This window comes from Thamnophis sirtalis, unplaced genomic scaffold, assembly GCF_051295495.1.
Source record: "Thamnophis sirtalis isolate CommonGarterSnake01/CBP01778 unplaced genomic scaffold, rThaSir2_p1.2 scaffold_10, whole genome shotgun sequence".
Lineage (NCBI taxonomy): Eukaryota > Metazoa > Chordata > Lepidosauria > Squamata > Natricidae > Thamnophis > Thamnophis sirtalis.
In genome coordinates this window covers 57,419,367-57,437,854 of record NW_028261390.1, presented here as the reverse complement: position 1 = coordinate 57,437,854, position 18,488 = coordinate 57,419,367, and positions in this window count along the sequence as shown.

Sequence of the window (18,488 nt, the reverse complement as noted above, 5' to 3'; positions counted from 1 at the left end):
TTATATTATATGTAAGGTTTTATTTTTATTTTGTTTGCTTTCTTGTTTTGCTCTATAAAACAACATTACCTCTTAGCTATTTGTTGAGTAATTTGCCTGTTGTGATTATAATGGAAACCTTGGGAAGAAATTTGTGCTATAATTTCCACAGAAATGTTTATGTTTTGGACTCCTGGAGTTGCCAAGGAAGAAACTAGTCAGTAGAAGCGATGGTTCCAGGCACTTCTTTGGCACTTGCTAAATCCTGCTCAAAAAGCCTGATTGATTTAAAAATTCTAAATTTGTAAAAGATTCTAAATTCTAAAGTTGTAAAAGAAGTCTACAAAGGATATATTTTAAGAGTAACATAGAGTCATTATCTATTTCAAATTGGTTTATCATAGAAGACATAATGTTTGCTCTCAGGTCATACTTTGCTCTCAGGTCAAACTTTTCACAGAAAACAGCATATAGAATATTTGAATAATATTTATGATTGAGAAAAAATACACTGAAGTAGTTCTATTAAACATTCTGTATATTAAGGAAATTCCTATAGAAGCAATATTTATAATAGTTCTGTACAAGATACAGAAAAAATAAATGTTAGGGAAAGCTATTTAAAATACACATTTTCTTTAATGCTTTAATTGTTTAATAATAATATTTAATATTCTGCTTGCTATAATAAAAAAATATTCCGAATTTGATGCTGTATAGATTCAGTTAATCCATACCAGTGGTGGGTTTCAAAATTTTTTAGAACCTATTCTGTAGGTGTAGCCTTTTGTGGGAGTGGTTCGGCGGTCATGTGACCAAGTGTAAATGGCTCATCGATCATGTGACTGGGTGGGAGTGGCTTTTCAATCATGTGACCAGGTGGGAGTGGCTTGACAGTCATGTGACTGGGTGGGAGTGGCCAAGTTGATGTCACTGAATTCTTTGCCCCAATAAATGATCTACAAAAAGAAGATATAAAAAAGGAAATGTATTATTTTGTGCACTTACAATTTAAATAAGATTAAAATAAGTACTCAAGACAATAAAAGAGCTACTTACAGAAGGAAGGTGACTGTCCTCATCTCCACAACCAAAAGCCTAGGCAACAAAGACCACCTGAAAACTGAATTACACACAAACGTATTAATCTCCAATGGATTCCAAAGAAAACAATTACCAACCTAATCCAAAGGGAAACTCCCCCCAAAAACCAAGACACAGAACAGGACAATGGCATCACCCTCCTCCCTTACATCAAAGGCACCACAGATAAAATCAGCAAAATTCTCCATAAACACAATATCAAGACAGCCTTCAACACTGACCAAAAAATAGCCAACATCTTAAGAAACCCCAAAGACAAAATCCAGCTGGAAAACCAAGGAGTCTACGAAATACCATGCAAAATCTGCCCTGCAACATACATAGGACAAATGAACAGGAGAATAAATGCACACATCACAGAACACAAGAACACAGTAAGAAAAAAAGAAAAAACTTCCTCCCTTTTCCAGCACCTTAAAGCTACAGGACATGAAATTAATTTTGAAGGAACCAGGTTAATCTCCAAAACTGAACACTTCAACAAGAGAATAATTATGGAAGCTATCAAAATAGAGAAACACCCCCATAACGTGAATAAACGTGATGACATCTGGAAACCAGCCCTGGTAAACAAACGATACTCCCAAATGTGAATACATCTATAACACATATTCTGGTTTCTTTTCAGATTGTATAAATGTTTCATTTGTTGTATAAGATTCAAGAATATATGTACATGGACAATTTTATGTATAGGATGTGGAAATACTAACATCTTGCCAATAGATGTCTACACAGAACTCATCACCTACAATTCTGTTCCACTTTACAAATAAATACATAAAGCAGCAGAGGAATGTTTTGACCTTCTCCATAATTTTCACATAAAATGTAGCTATTCAGTTTTTAAGGAATGAATATATGATATAACTCAATTATCATAAATGGTTCATCAACATATTGCTACTAAATAAGTTAATTTGAGATGAAACTGCAAGGTTTTGTATAGATGAAAGAGTTATTGAATGATCAGTTCTGTTAATTGTTTAAAAATATAAATTCACTTGAGTGGTCCTCCCAGTTCTGGAAGATAGACTTCAGAAACTTCATTATGCATTGGCATAACAGATCAAAGGTATTATAATTAGAAATAATCTTGGAAGAGCTAGCAAAACTATAGTAATTTTTTTAAAAAAATATCTATGCACTGCGATCATAAAAATGTCAATGTTTAAGAAATAAATTAAGCACCTGCTTTAAAATGAATTAGTTCTGAAAATAATTATTTGTTTTTCAAAAGAACTGCAATTAAAATTTATTAGGACTGATTCTTCTTTGACTCCATTGGGTTCCACCTCAGAAAGTAATTTGAGGGTTTTTTCTGTATTGCTTTGCATTTTATTCTTTCATACATTTACTATGTTGATGTGACATATTGAAAAGTAATTCAGGTTTTAAGTGCTGTGAAATTCAATTGTAAATGTTGCTTTATAAATAATAAAATGTATTTTATTGTTGCTTGAAATTTTCTTCATTAACATTTATGTTTCAAGTCAAGTTATGCATTTTATTTATTTGTCAATATTTCTATATATCAGAAAAGGTACAAATGTAGTTGATAATCTCATTACAGTTGAATTTTTCATGTGATTCCCACCTTTCTATAATTCAATATTCTCAAAGTATCCAGAGCTATATTATTTTGAATCTTCCGCATGTTCTTGGGATTATAATGGTGTTTTTAAATTAATAGTTTTAATTATTGTGAAATTGTTAAATTCCTATCTAAAAATTGGGAAATAAGGTAGGGGTAGCCAAATCTGAAAAATGTGTTTATTTGTTTGTTTGTTTATTTTTATCCTGCCTTTATAATTTTTATAAATATATAAAAATCTGCATGCATATTACGAAAATACGTTACGACGTCCTAGGCCCCTGGGTGGGGCCCGACTAGTAACCAATGCCAAATCCGGCGAAACAACTGGCCGCTGTGATACAATTGAATAATAATAATATCACATCCTCAGCTGCTGTAAAAAAATTGTGCAGACTGATTATAAATTGCGGCACAATTCAGTAGCACAAATGATCCACTGGAATTTGTGCAAAAATTATAATATTAAAACAGCAACAAACTGGTGGGAACATCAGCCTGAAAAAGTCACCGAAAATCAGATGGTCAAGATCTTGTGGGATTTTCGTATACAAACCGACAAAATACTGGCGCATAATACACCAGACATCATACTGGTTGAGAAAAATAAGGTCACAATCATAGACATTGCAATACCAGGGGATAGCAGGGTCGCCAAGAAGGAACATGAAAAAATCGCAAAATACCAGGACTTAAAAATCAAAATTCAATGACTATGGCACAAACCAGCAGTCGTAATTCCAGTGGTAATTGGCACATTGGGTGCTATTCCAAAAGCACTGGAATTACATTTAAAACAGTTAAAAATTGACAAAATCACCATCAGTCAAATGCAAAAAGCCGCACTGCTTGGATCTGCACGCATATTACGAAAATACGGTATGACGTCCTAGGCCCCTGGGTGGGGCCCGACTAGTAACCAATGCCAAATCCGGCAAAACAACAGGCCGCTGTGATACAATTGTATAATAATAAAAATAATAAAATCTCAGTTTGATTACTTTTTGCTCTAGTTGTATTCATATTCCCCTTTTTAAACAGAAAATCATTGCAACAACAGATATGATATTAATATCCTTTTACAACCTTCCTGAATTGTCATTCAGCCCCTATTTAAAATCATTGGAGAATCCACCTGGCTTTTCAATATTTAAGATCTTTCAGTGAGAACACTGAAAAAGGAAGCAGTAATCAAAACAGAACATGGTATTTCAAGGAATGCAAAATAATTCTCTATAGGTATACTACTGGAATAATTAGAACCACATAAGCACAAAAATCATCAGAAGCAATCTGGCAGTCAGTTAATATAGCAGATGCTGACTCAAACATCAAGTTAAACAACAACAAGAATTCACCTATTGGCAAAAGTTAAAAAGTAAGACAGGTTATGCATTGTCATACCGAAGAGATTTCTAGATCCGGAGATTTGGAAAAGTAGCATAATGACCTTTGTTGTTTGGGTCTAGTTGAATGGAGTCACCTTTTAATTATTTTATTTGTTTTAATTATTTTGTTCAGTTTGTCATGACATTTTTTTTCCTTATATGGTTATTTATTTTCTAGAGGGTTTTGCTATTTTTTTTTCATTTTTTCATTTTATTAAGATTTATAGGCCGCCCTTTTCCCTGAGGGGACTCAGGGCGGCTTACAATCACAGGGAAGGGGGTGCAATGTCAAAGACAAACAATATGTGACAAAAGAAAGAAAATAATAAAAACACAACTTGCATTCAACAGTCAACACTCGGGCGGGTAAATTGGGAACCTATCCCCAGACCTGATGGGAGAGCCAGGTCTTGAGAGCTGTGCGGAAGGTCTGGATGGTGGTGAGGGTACGGATCTCGACGGGGAGGTCGTTCCACAGGGTCGGAGCTGCAACAGAAAAGGCTCTCCTCCGTGTAGTCGCCAGTCGACATTGACTGGCAGATGGAATGCGGAGGAGGCCCAGTCTGTGCGATCTAATTGGTCGGAGGGAGGTGATCGGCAGAAGGCGGTCTCTCAAGTACCCAGATCCACTACCATGGAGTGCTTTAAAGGTGGTCATCAATACCCTGAAGCGCACCCGGAGATCGACAGGTAGCCAGTGCAGTTCGCGGAGGATGGGTGTAACGTGGGCAAACCGCGGTGCGCCCACTATCACTCGCGCGGCCGCATTCTGGACTAACTGCAGTCGCCGGATGCACTTTAAGGGCAACCCCATGTAGAGCCCATTGCAGTATTCCAGCCTAGAGATCACAAGGGCTCGAGTGACTGTTGCGAGAGCCTCCCGGTTTAGGTAGGGCCGCAACTGACGGACCAGGCGAACCTGGGCAAATGCCCCCCTGGTCACAGCCGACAACTGGTGGTCAAAAGTCAGCTGTGGATCCAGGAGGACTCCTAAGTTGCGGACCCTATCTGAGGGGTATAAAATTTGACCCCCCAGCCTAAGTGTTGGAACATTGGCCAAATTGTTGGGAGGGAAACACAACAGCCACTCGGTCTTGTCCGGGTTGAGTACCAGTTTGTTAGCGCTCATCCAGTTCTTAACGGCCTCAAGACCCTGGTTCATCACGTCCATGAAAAAAAAAATGAAAAAAAAAATGAAAAAATGAAATAATATAGTAACATCCCACTCTTAACATTTTTTATTGAAGTAATAATTTTATTACCTTTGCAAGAAGATTGTATAATTTAATCAGAATTGTTAATCAGAATTAGTTTTGCAAAAACAGCTGTGTGCATACCAGTGTGTGTATGTATGTCAAATTGTATCCAAATAATTTGGTTTAAACATAATTTTTATATTCCCTTATTTAATAACAAAAAGTGCTTAAGCCTTGGTTACTGGAATTGCCTGGAATATAGCTAAAACATTAGAAAGAGGTTTTATTTAAATGTAAGAATATATAGTATTGCAGACATGTTGCTATATGTTCACATTTGGGAACTTAGTAATTGGTTTTTTTTAAAAAAGTGTATGTGACATTTGGGTGAATAATGCTTGGAAAATAGCAGTTTATTTTTTTTAATCTGACTATTATTTATAAACAATTTTCACATCCTATTTCCCAACCATGAATTTGGAATTTAACTGACCAGTATTTAAATGTCTTTACTTGGCAGAGACTCCAAATTTCATGCCCTTAATGTAAAATTAAACCTTGACATGTGGATTTGATGCTAAGCATTTCAAGTAGATTCTTAGAATTATCTGCTTTCCTTCACAGCAGGTGACTAATATGAACTGATCCAGAATGCTGATTTTAGTCAAACATCCTGCACATTAACTTTGAACCAGGTATTTAATAATGCCCTTAATTTCTCTGCTTACCATTGCTGCATGCTGTTTGAAACAGTTATTTAATTAACTGATAAATGAACACAACTAATTTGCCCAATCCAATTTATGTAAACACTTACACAATGACTGTAGCTCTGAATGAAAATACCCTTGCTTGTTATAGAGAACATGTATGTAACAATTTGCAAGTTTTTAGACCTAAACAGTGATGTTTATGCTCTTCAGCTACCGATAACATTATCCACATTATGTTTCTTGGTTTTTTTCTGAGATTATATGTAATAAAAAAGTTCTTTATTTAAAAACTGTCAGCCTCCGCTTTGCCTCCGCTTTGCTACTGCTTCGGCTGCCATTGAAACGGGGAGGGGGGGCATGGTTTTTGGGAGGGGAATCATTGTTGTGCTGGAGGAAGTTTCTAGACTTTGAGCTGACCACCTTACTGCTCATGTGGAGGAGGAGTGTTTCCCGGCAAGGCCAACGGTCCAGCATTCCATCCTGGTGATGCCTTTCGACGTTATCTCACACCTGACATTTGGGAGAACTATGATTGGACTGTGCATGAGATGCCAAGGGGAGGGGAATGGGTTATACAATATATTATTCGCTTTCGTGCCTAATTAACCAGGTTTAGTTTAGCTTCGCATCTATTCATTTATAATTAGTAAAAGTACACTTGACTTCAACAAATAGAGTCCTGTTTTTTTCCCCCTGATTATTGAATGAAGAAAAGCTGACAAAAACTAAATTCAAAAATATTATGCTATGTATTTCAGTTTTTCCAGTTGCAATGTATGGCTATGAAGTTTGGACCATAAGAAAGGTTGAGCGCCAAAGAATTGAGGTCTTTGAACTATGGTGCTGGAGAAGACTCCTGTGAGTCCCTTGGACTGCAAGGTGATCAAACTGGTCAGTCGTAGAGATCAACTCTGACTGCTCTTTAGAAGGCCAGATCCTGAAGATGAAACTCAAATACTTTGGCCACCTAATGAGAAGGAAAGACTCACTGGAGAAGAGCCTAATGCTGGGAAAGACTGAGGACAAAAGAAGAAGGGGACAACAAAGAATGAGGTGGCTGAATGGAGTCACTGAAGCAGTAGGCATGAGCTTAAATGCACTCCAGAGGATGGTAGAGGACAGGAAGTCCTGAGAAACATGGTTCATGATGGGTCATATATGACTTCACAACTAACAACAACAATATTTCCAGGAATTTGGTTTTTTTTTTACATGTCCACTATATGTGATAAAATGTTTTCTCTGTTTCATGTCATTTATACATTTTTACTGTATAATTTGTTTAACTTCTATAAATGACTATCTCTGTATCATATCAAAGTAAAAGTGTATATATAATATACAGAATAACAGAGTTGGAAGGGATATTGGAGTCTTCTAATCTCCTAGTCCAACCCCTGTGTGAAGTTTCCAAAAGATGACCTAATTAATTTACGGGCCTCAAGACAAAGTTCAAAAGAAACCCATTCATTTATTAGGATTAACATTTTGGCATGTTCTTCTGTGGAGCAGAAACTGATTTCCTCTTAATGGCATCTGAACTTTACCCCTGCGTCCCCTCCCTTCTGTCTGTGTCATAAATCACATCCACCAACAAGGTGCTCTGGCAGGCTATGAACATGCATATTTCACACGCCAGCTGTAGGAATATGAGACCTGACTCTGGCCAAAAGTATGCATGGAATTCTCTTCCCTTTTCTCCCTTTTTCTATGTCAACTTGATAGTAGTCATGGAAATGCTTTAAAAGTTGACACCCTGCTCAAGTAGGAGATTTATACCATACCATACCATTCCACCATACTAAGAGGCTATCCAATCTCCTCTTAAAAGCGTCCAGTAATGGAGCACCCACAACTTCTGAGGCAAGCCATTCCTCTGGTTAGTTGTTCTCATTGTTAAGAAATCCTCCTTAGTTCTAGGTTGCTTCTCTTAGTTGATTAGTTTTCATCCATTGTTTCTTGTCTCAACTTCTGGTTCTTTGGAAAATAGGTTGTGGCAGCCACTCAAATATTAGAACACTTCTATTGTGTCTGTCACCTCAATCCTTCTTTTCTGTAGACTAGACAAATCCAATTTCTGCAATCATTCTTCATATCTCTTAGAATTCATCCCATAATCATCTTTAATACAATGTCTAGAACAGTCACAATTATTTTCCCAAGTATCAATCATCGTTTTATTTCATCACCCCAGCAAAAATTGAATTGGGCAAATTAGTTGTTTTATCATGAATTTTTGAACCTAACAAGATAAACACAGTTACTGTTTTAATTTTTTCTCTGCCTATTGGTACTGAATATGAAAAGATTTTTGGTATAAAATTAGTTTTATTAATATGAAAAAACAAAACATTCACTAATTTTTCTCACTTTTAGGCGCAGGTGCGCCGAGGTGGCGCAGTGGTTAGAGTGCTGTACTGCAGCTACTTCAGCTGACTGTTATCTGCAGTTCGGCTGTTCAAATCTCACCGGCTCAGGGTTGACTCAGCCTTCCATCCTTCCAAGGTGGGTGAAATGAGGACCCAGACTGTGGGGGCAATATGCTGACTCTGTAAACCGCTTAGAGAGGGCTGAAAGCCCTATGAAGCGGTATATAAGTCTAACTGCTATTGCTATTGCTATTTTAGAAATCAAAGTGATATCATCAAACTGTTTATGGTTACTGGAAGTTTATTCCAGGAATCTTAATTTCATTTCAATTTCATTTTTTAGCCAAGCATTTTTTATGATACATTGTATAAGTAAATTAAATAATAATGGAACAATATCAAACTTAATCCATAAACCATTTTTAGTTATGAACCATTGTTGCTCCATACAACTGCTATTTCCTGGATATTATGCACTTTTTTCAAGTATCAAACAGGTTTCAGTACATCCATGTTTTTGGAGCTTTCCCCAATTTCTTTTAGTGCTCCATTTGTCAAACTCTCTTTATAATCAAGCAAGCAAGCAGACACCTTTTTGATAGTGAACTTATCCCATTCACTATTCAGCCTGCTGTTTAGGAGATTTGAGAAACCTTTGATTCATAAGAATCCAGCTTGCATATATGACACATGCTATGTAATGTTGTTGCAATTGATGATGCTGTTACACATGGCTCCTTATTCCTTAATTAGAATATGGCTTCCTTGATGTTGTCATGTGTCTTATGAGGGGGCAATGCAGTTGTTTTCATTTATCCAAAATCAACAGCAAACTCTGTACAGTATATTCTTTTTCCCAACAACACAGGGGATTCAGAACACAAAGCACAGATGATTCAGGATGAGTATGGAAAGCTTACAAAAAGTATGGTTGATATTTGGCAGATAGAAAATAAATTGTTCCCTGTTCCCAAAGAATATCTGAATTATATATTTACTATCAATACCTAGAATTATGGGCACATATAAGGAGCTGTAACACGGAGCAATAAACATTATGTATGATCTTTATTCCGAGTTACAAAGATATAATGTGATATAAAATAGGACCAGCTGAAGTGTTTATCTTTCATTTTCTCCACAAACAAAGACTTTTTTAAAATGAAAAGCAGAGCTCTTGGGAGAGAAGCCTGCAGAGTTTCCTGAAGATTTGACTTTGGAATAAATCAGGCATTTGCTACGTTATTTTCAGCTCCTCAAGTGCAGTCATTTGCAGCAGATTCAAAGATCTAAATTTTAGCGGTGAAAGCTTGAATAGAAGTCTAAGGGCACCAGAGTAGAAATATAAATTGAGATGTGTTCTTCCCTGTTTCTTTGCTGAGGACTGATATGTCTTGCCTGCTGTTGTTTGCACAGACTTTTTGTGCAAACAAAAAGTCTTTTGTGCTTTTTGTGCACTGGATTTGGAGAGGTTGTGAAGTTGTCCTGGGAATGATGATAAAGGGTAAAATCTTCTGTGCTTGCTATCTGCTTTGAACCTTAACATTTCCAAAGTCCCATCAATTAACATACAATGTTAAATTTTCTAAATTTTCCAGGTTGCCTTGTCACACTCAACTTATTTCCAGTTCATCAGCATGTTATCTGTTGTGGTCAGTCAGAGTGAAATTATTATCTGTCATGAACTCATTATCTCTGCCAAATAATTGAAAGTCTGATAAGTATTCGCAAACTATACTTATCTTGTTTCAATTTCTTCATCTTTAATTTGTTGTTGGTGTTGTGAATGAATTGTGAAATGCTGTTCTTTGCAAGAAATCTTGGTAATGGATCATTACCTTTAATGAAGAAGAGAGTCTATTTGGTTACTTTTTTAGAAGTCTCAGAACAAAGTATGATCTACAGGAAATCCTACTGGATGACCATAAACAATTTCACTGATTTATGAAAGCCAGGAATTGATATTAGGCTTCTCTGAATTTCTATAGTACATTCTCATAAGAACAGAAAGACCTTGTCTGGTCTGCTGGCTCCTGTATAGTTGCGGGCTGAAGCAAGACTTCACCCAAATGCTGAATTAATTTTACCATAGCATTATGCAAATTTGTTGTGTATAAATCAACTTCCTGTTGGTATTGTAAAAATATATTTCAACAAGTTGTTCAGTGGATAGTGAGATGTCCCAAGAATTGGATCAATCAAAGGTCATTTAATACTCTTCAAAGGAAAATTTAAGCTTTTCAAGAGTGATGTCATATTTTTGATCATATGAACTTTATATTAAAATAGTTCTCTGTATTTTATAGTATTACTAACAATCAATTTATCTACAATGATTTTACAGGTTTGAGGCTCCTGTATTTTCAATAAAACCATTTTTTAAAATTTTCATAAGATTTACAAATCTACATCCCTCGTGTATATGGATATTATTGAGCAACAGCTGTCAGCTGTGTCCTTCGTTAACATTGACAACTTCAGAATGAATCAAGATTCTTGACAAAACCAAGATATTTAGTGCAATTTCTACTGTCATGATTACAGAAGGCTGGAATTCCAGAGTTATATTGAAGATTAAACAGAAAAAAAAATACAAAATATTAGCAAAATATTAGCAAACGTGGTTGTAAAAAAGGGGTGGAGATTAAGAATGCAATTGTAAGCAAATAAAATAACTCAGACAACATGAAGTTTATTAAGGGCTAACAAAATGTAAATAAATAAAAATTAATAAAACATTTTTTTTTAAAGGCTGAAATTTGAACTGAATTATGATATGATAAAGCTGATAATGAAACTTTATTACACTCACAATAATCAAAAACCAAGTCTCAGTTTTTTTGGATCATGTTTTCCATGACTTTCTAAAGCTGTAGTCGATATTCATTTAATTGGCTTTTTCTGTTCCTCTGTAGCTTGAGCACTTGTACAAGCCCAACTATTCTTGTAAAGTTTGGGTACTTTCTAGAAAAGAAATTCTAGAAAGAATTTCATTTGTGTAATGAAGTTCAGAACTGAACAACATTTGACCTGGACCAGGTAATATGAGTAAAAAAGAAGAAGATGGCAGAAGGAGAGAAGAAGAGTACTCCACTCCTCTGCTCGCAACAGAATACCATATGTCAACAGGCTTGAAATTCTGGGCATGGACAACCTGGAACTACGCTGCCTACAGTCTGACCTAAGTATAGTACACAAAATTATCTGCTACAATGTCCTACCTGTCAATGACTACTTCAGCTTCAACCACAACAATACACGAGCACACATTAGATGCAAACTAAAGGTAAACCGCTCCACACTCGATTGCAGAAAATACTACTCCAGCAACACAGTGATCAATACCTGTAATGCACTACCTGACTCTGTGGTTTCTTCCCCAAATCCCCAAAACATTAACCTTAAACTGTCTACTGTTGACATCACCCTATCTCCCTGTTGAGATCCGGACGCTTACTACCCTCCCGGCATTCCGCAAAGCCACCAAGTCCTGGCTGTTCCAGCAGGCTGGGGGGGCTGAGAAGCATCTACCTCCACGGAAATTGTGAATGTTGGTTTTGTTTTTAATATGTTGTCTTTGTCTCGTTTCCCCCTTTCCCTTGTCTTTTGTGAGCTGTCCGGAGTCCTCCGGGAGTGGGCGGCATACAAGACAAACAAACAAACAAACAAACAAACAAATAAATAAATAAATTCCTAGGAAGTCAGTAGGGGCATGCATAATTGCACCAGTGTGCCTACTGTCTCTGTCCTACTGTCCCCATTTATTTGTACCCATTTCCTGTGTTCTTATCCATGTTTATTCTTAATCCTTTTATATAATACATGAGTGACAAACTAAATAAATTAAATAATTAAATAATGTATGGTGGCTGATTCCAGACATACCCATCATAGTTGTGATTATACCTTTTGGACAGAACAAAGCCTGATTTTTTTTCCCATTAAAGAAAAGGATCACCCTAGATATGATTTATTTCTTCAGATTAGAAATTAGCTTGGATCTGTAGTATATATATATATACCTTCCCTACCTAATGTTTTAAAACTATTCATTTTATTGTCTTTAACAATTGAAGGGGAATCTGCATTTGTTCCCATAGATATTCTTGAAAAATAAAAGTGTAGGTGGTGTTATGTTTAGAAGTGCCCATTTGCTGAAAATGTCCTAGATAAGCTAAGGGAATAACAGAAAGTATCCTCAGGAGTTTGCTCTCTGTTAAATAGGTGGCAATCACCACTTGAATAGGCAATTCTCCATGGCAACATCCACTTCACATTCCCTTAGAGTTTCATTTAAACCAAATATTCCTGGGACAGCGAAACTACATAAGCTGTTAACTGGAGTGAATATTTTATATGAAACAATCCTTAAATTTCCATACAAAACTTCCTTTTACCCTTGACTAAGTTCTGAAAGCAGGAATAATTGAAGCATGGCTTCTGAATCTTAATGTTGCTGCAAAGTCCACTAGGCCTTCTAGTTATGATTCTTTGGATTATTTCTAACAAAGCTGCTTTTTAAGTGATTAATGCTAGTGTCTATTTTTCAGACAACTTGGAGAACATCACATTTGTCAACAATTGGTGCAGCTCAATGGGAGGGGCGAATGTGTGTAGGGTAAATGTTTTGTTTTATTTTAAATATTCAGAAAGTTATTTAAACGAAAGAACTGCCTGGCTCATTGGGGTGAAGCTGTTACTATTAACTTCTTCCTGTTCATTATAGCAATATAATTAACACATGCATTCCACAGTTTCCTCTCTCTCTCATGCACAACTTAGCTCTTTGTCAGAATGAAAATGATGAACATTATCAGGTTTCTTTCTGTGCTGCTAAAGCTGCATTCCAATTAATGCCAGTGTTGGATCAGTTAGGGCGACAACGTCCTTTAATTGACTTTGCAAAATGAAACAATGTATGTGCATACTGATCAAATAACCTTCTGCTCATGAGAAATACTTCTCCTCCTCTTGTATATTAGCAAATAGTTGGGATTCTTCAAAGCTTGTTTACTGGCAGTTGCTGGCTACAGATTGTGAACTGAATCTTTTATTGGTTCATTTTTTTTAAAACTCACAGTTGCTCTGGTTAAATGGCAATAGACTGACAGGAGGCTCTGACAAGGGCATGTGAAAATCATGGGGAAGTACCTTCTTGACTTAGTCCTAGCAGATTTCACTTAGTGTAACCATGTATAAACCATATAAAGTTTTATTGTTTACTAATGATGTGACATCTGACATTATGAGATAACACAAACTCCAAAAATAAGTATACCAGGGATTTTTGCAACTGCTTCAGGTAACCAGAAGAAAGAGAAATTTCCATTAAAGAAGTATACACTATAGATCAGTAATATTAGAAGTGCAAGAAAATCCATCATTGTTATGACCAAACTGCATAGATTTTAACGTGTTTCTCAAATTCTTTGACATGAAGTTCTGTTATCAAGATACCGCAATTGTTAGATCCCACTGTAGTGGAATCTCCAGCTAGAGTGGAGTGTAGGTAGGTCACAGAGTTTAGCAAACTTGTAATCCCTCCAGAGGAAGAAGCCATGGAGGCCAGACCTCTACCCTAAAATCTCTGAAGCATTTATCTGTGTGTTCCTAAGAGAATGCAGTTGGTTCTGTAAAAAGATTAGCAACAATAAAAAAAGCAACTCTGGTCACCTCACAGTGTAGTTCTTCTTCATTGCATCTGACAGAATCAGAATAGAGCTCGAAAGGACTAATGTAGACTATTATCTACTTTAGATGATCCTAAGCCTAACCAAAACCTTGCATTCTTACACTTATTAATTTTTCATTTTTTTGATATGAATCTTCCAATCTGTTGGCCATTATGTCATTCCAGATTTGATGGCAAGTAGCTAAGTTAGAAACTTTGCTGATTCCTCTTTTGTTGCTTGCCATGTTTCAGTGGATATTCATCCGTTACTGTAATATTCCTACTTGGTAATGATGAGACTGCTGATCAGTGGTGGGTTTCAAATTTTTTTTGAACCTACTCTGTGGGTGTGGCCTCCTTTGTGGGAGTGGCTTGCTGGCCATGTGACCTGGTGGGAGTGGCTTGCCGGCCATGTGTTCTCTCTCTCTCTTTCCTTCCTTTTGTCTCTCTGCCCCTTTTTCCTTTTTTTCTTTCATCTCTCACTTTTTCTTTCTTTTTTCTTTTTTTATTTCTTTCTTCCTTTCTCTCTCTCTCTCTCTCTCTCTCTCTCTCTCTCTCTCTCTCTCTCTCTCTCTCTCTCTCTCTCTCTGAGTCTGTGTGTGTGTGTGTGTGTGTGTGTGTGTGTGTGTGTGTGTGTGTGTGGTGGGTTTCAAAAAATTTTGGAACCTATTCTGTAGGTGTCGCCTGCTTTCCGAGTCCATTGGTAGAACCTCTTCTAACCGGTTCAGTAGATTTGACGAACCAGTTCTACCGAACTGGTGTGAACTGGCAGGAACCCACCTCTGCTGCTGATCCAACTTCACCTTCTGGTATAGCTAAGATATACAATTGGGTATTGTCAGCATATAGTGATACCTGATCCCATGCCATCTGATGACTTCACCCATGGCTTCCTGTAGATATTGAAGAGGAGTAGTGGGGGGTCTTCAGCCTTGTGGAACCCCACAGTGGTCAGTTTAAAGCTAAACAAATGAAACTTTCATTATGGAAAGATAATTCAAGCATGCTGGATTACATAACAATGTATTATTTTAAATGTGCTGATTATTCTGAATACAAAAGGAAGAAAATAGCTCCAATCTGGATTGGTCACCAGGACCACAGGTTTAGCTTTCTGAGCTTTCAGACTCATGCTAGAGTCCTTCTTCAGAGATTTTCTCCCTGCCAAAATGTCCATATCTACCTTGAATATGGGCTCCTGCACATGTCTGAAAACTTGGAAGACTAAACCTCTGGTCCTGGTGACTGACCCCGATTGGATCCCAGAACATGATCTTTGCTTTTATTCGTGGAAGAAAAGAGATAATTTTAGTATAACATAAATTGGATAACTTTTTTTTTTGAATTTGCACTTGTACTTTATTGGTTGGAAGCAGCATAAAAACTCTGATTTTTTTAATCTATAGTAACTAACTTCACTCAATGAGATCTAAAGAGTTGAGTAGCAGCCCTGAGCATTTTCCTCTCCTGCCATATCCCTTTTACAAACCATTTGGGGCCAGATCTTTTTCATGAATTGGTGTTTTCCCTGCATACTTGTCTTCTTTTGTCCCCTCCCAGGCAATTTTCTTGGGTGACAGTATCTATGCTACTCATCAGTAATAGAAAACAAGCAATGTAATGCAACAACATATTGTATTAAAATATTCAATCATGACAAGGCTGAACACTTTGCTGATGAAAATCAAACCCTCTTATAAAAAAAACCCTCTCTTATAAAAAATATGTTACCTTGACATATTAAACCATTACATTTCCTTATAAGCTGATAATATTAAAACTACATTCTATACCTTTGGATATGTTTCTGTGCTAAGATCTTATTGATTAAAGATGCTTGGAATGGCAAGCAACTGTTGGCCTGGAATACTTGATCAGACACCATCGTTTAATTTTGTACAGTTATGTCATAAAAAAGGAGAAAGAAGGTGAGATTTAAGGACCCCCATGCTATGTTTTATATATTAATACCAGGTATTACAGACATCTGTTTTCAAACAGTATTATTGTCCTGTCAGATTTTTATAATAGAAAATAATACTCCTACATCCAATTTTGTCATTGACTTGTTAGAAAGATGCTTTAAACACTCGAGTTTCTTTGGCAGATCTTCCTACAAAACACACCATGCACACACACACACACACACACACACACAGAGAGAGAGAGAGAGAGAGAGAGAGAGAGAGAGAGAGAGAGAGAGAGAGAGAGAGAGAGAAAGGGGGAGGGAGGATGAGTGCATTTCCATTCAGCATATTCTAATTTTTAAAAGATTTGATGAAGCAAAAGAATAAAGGAGATAATATATGCAAACACTGAATATAAAATCAGAAAACACTACATTATAACGTGTAAAGGAAAGAGAAATCTTCTGTGTGGACATTAATATGTCCTATTTTAATGTTGCTTCAGTAGTAAAAAATTTCAGGAAGCTAAATCTAGAAAAAATAAACATTGGAGAAATGATACTCTATGTAGACTGAAATATTAAAAATTAAAATATTTATTCTTTTCTGTATTTTTTTTCTGTTTTCAGCAAAGAAATGCTGAAAGGGGGGATTTTCATATGCTCTATGTTTACTTAAGATGCTGGAGTAGGGGACTCTTACAAATGGAGGAATGGTTAGTTGGTAGATATTCCATTGAAGGCTTTCCATAAAATGTAAAATATGCTGAAATGAGAAAGATTATATTTTCTGTCTGGTTTTAGTAAAGTACAGGCTGAATTGGAGGATAATAGTTATTAAATTAAAATTCATTTTATACCTTTGAGCTGGCTCTTTATGTTTCTGTTATAAGCCCAAAGTAGTATCTTGCCCTGAATATAAGAAGGCATATGGAATGTGAAAAGGACCATAAGGAACATGTGGAGGAGCTATCAGTTGCTTTGGTATAAATAGAATTTCCAAAGTGAGGACTAGAAATTTCTCCCCCGTCTCTACCTATGTATCTATCTGCCTGCCTGTCTATCTACCATCCACCTGTCATCTACATATCCATCCATCCATCTATCCATTATCTATCCATCCATCTATCCATCTATCCATCTATCCATCTATCCATCTATCCATCTATCCATCTATCCATCTATCCATCTATCCATCTATCCATCTATCCATCTATCCATCTATCCATCTATCCATCTATCCATCTATCCATCTATCCATCTATCCATCTATCCATCTATCCATCTATCCATCTATCCATCTAGCCATCTAGCCATCTAGCCATCTAGCCATCTAGCCATCTAGCCATCTAGCCATCTAGCCATCTAGCCATCTAGCTAGCTATTTAGCTATCCAGCTATCTAGCTATCATCTATCTGCATCTATCTATCATCTGTCTGTTTATCTGTTAGTCAGTTGTCTGGGTGTCTGTCAGACTGTCTGTCAGTCTGTTTGTCTGTCAGTCTGTCAGTCAGTCAGTCAGTCAGTCAGTCAGTCTGTCTGTCTGTCTGTCTGTCTATCTATCTATCTATCTATCTATCTATCTATCTATCTATCTATCTATCTATCTATCTATCTATTCTATCCTGGATGGCTGAATGGATGGATGGGTAAGTGGTTGGGTGGGTGGAAGGATGGTGGATGGACGGATTAAACATAATAGAATAATACAGTTAGAATGGACCTTGGAGCTCTTTGAGTGCAACCCCTGCTCAAACAGAAAACCCTATACTATTTCAGACAAATGGTTGTCCAATCTATTCTTTAAAACTTCTAAGCTTGGAGCACGCCACAACTTCTGGAAGCAACTCCTTCCACTAATTAACTGTTCTAACTCTCAGGGAATGTCTCCTTAATTCTAGCTTGGTTGCCTTCTTGATTACTTCCCATGTTTCACATCCTGCCATCAGGTGCTTTGAAAAATAGATTGACCCCTCTTTTTTATGACAGCCCCTTAGATATTGGTACACTGCTATTGTGTCACTCTTATCTTTATTTCCATTAAACTAGACATATCCAATTTTTGCAATCATTCTTCATATGTTTTAGCCTCCAGTCACCTAATCATCTTTATTGAATTTCTCTGCACTCTTTCTAGAGTTTTAACATCTTTTTAATATTGTGTTAACCAAAACTGGATGCAATATTCCAGGAGTGGTCTTAACAAGGCATTATAAAGTGGTATTACCATCTCACCTGATCTTGATTGTACCCCCTGTTAATGCACCTAGGACTGTGTTGGCTTTTTTGGCAATTGCAGCACATTGCTGGCTCATATTTAAGTGATTGTCTACTAGGACTCCAAAATCTCCAAAATAAAAAAAAGGTTATATTCCCCAGAATTGTAAAGAATACCGACTGTAAAGAAATGAATATTTTACCAAGGTATCAATTTTCTCTTTTAAATTAGTCTTACAAAAATTGTAAAAAACAATATTTAATGAATAACAAAGTATATTGAACTTCATTTGTTCAAATAAAAGACCAAGGATTAAATTTTGAAAAATAAGGAAGAATGAAGAGTCCAG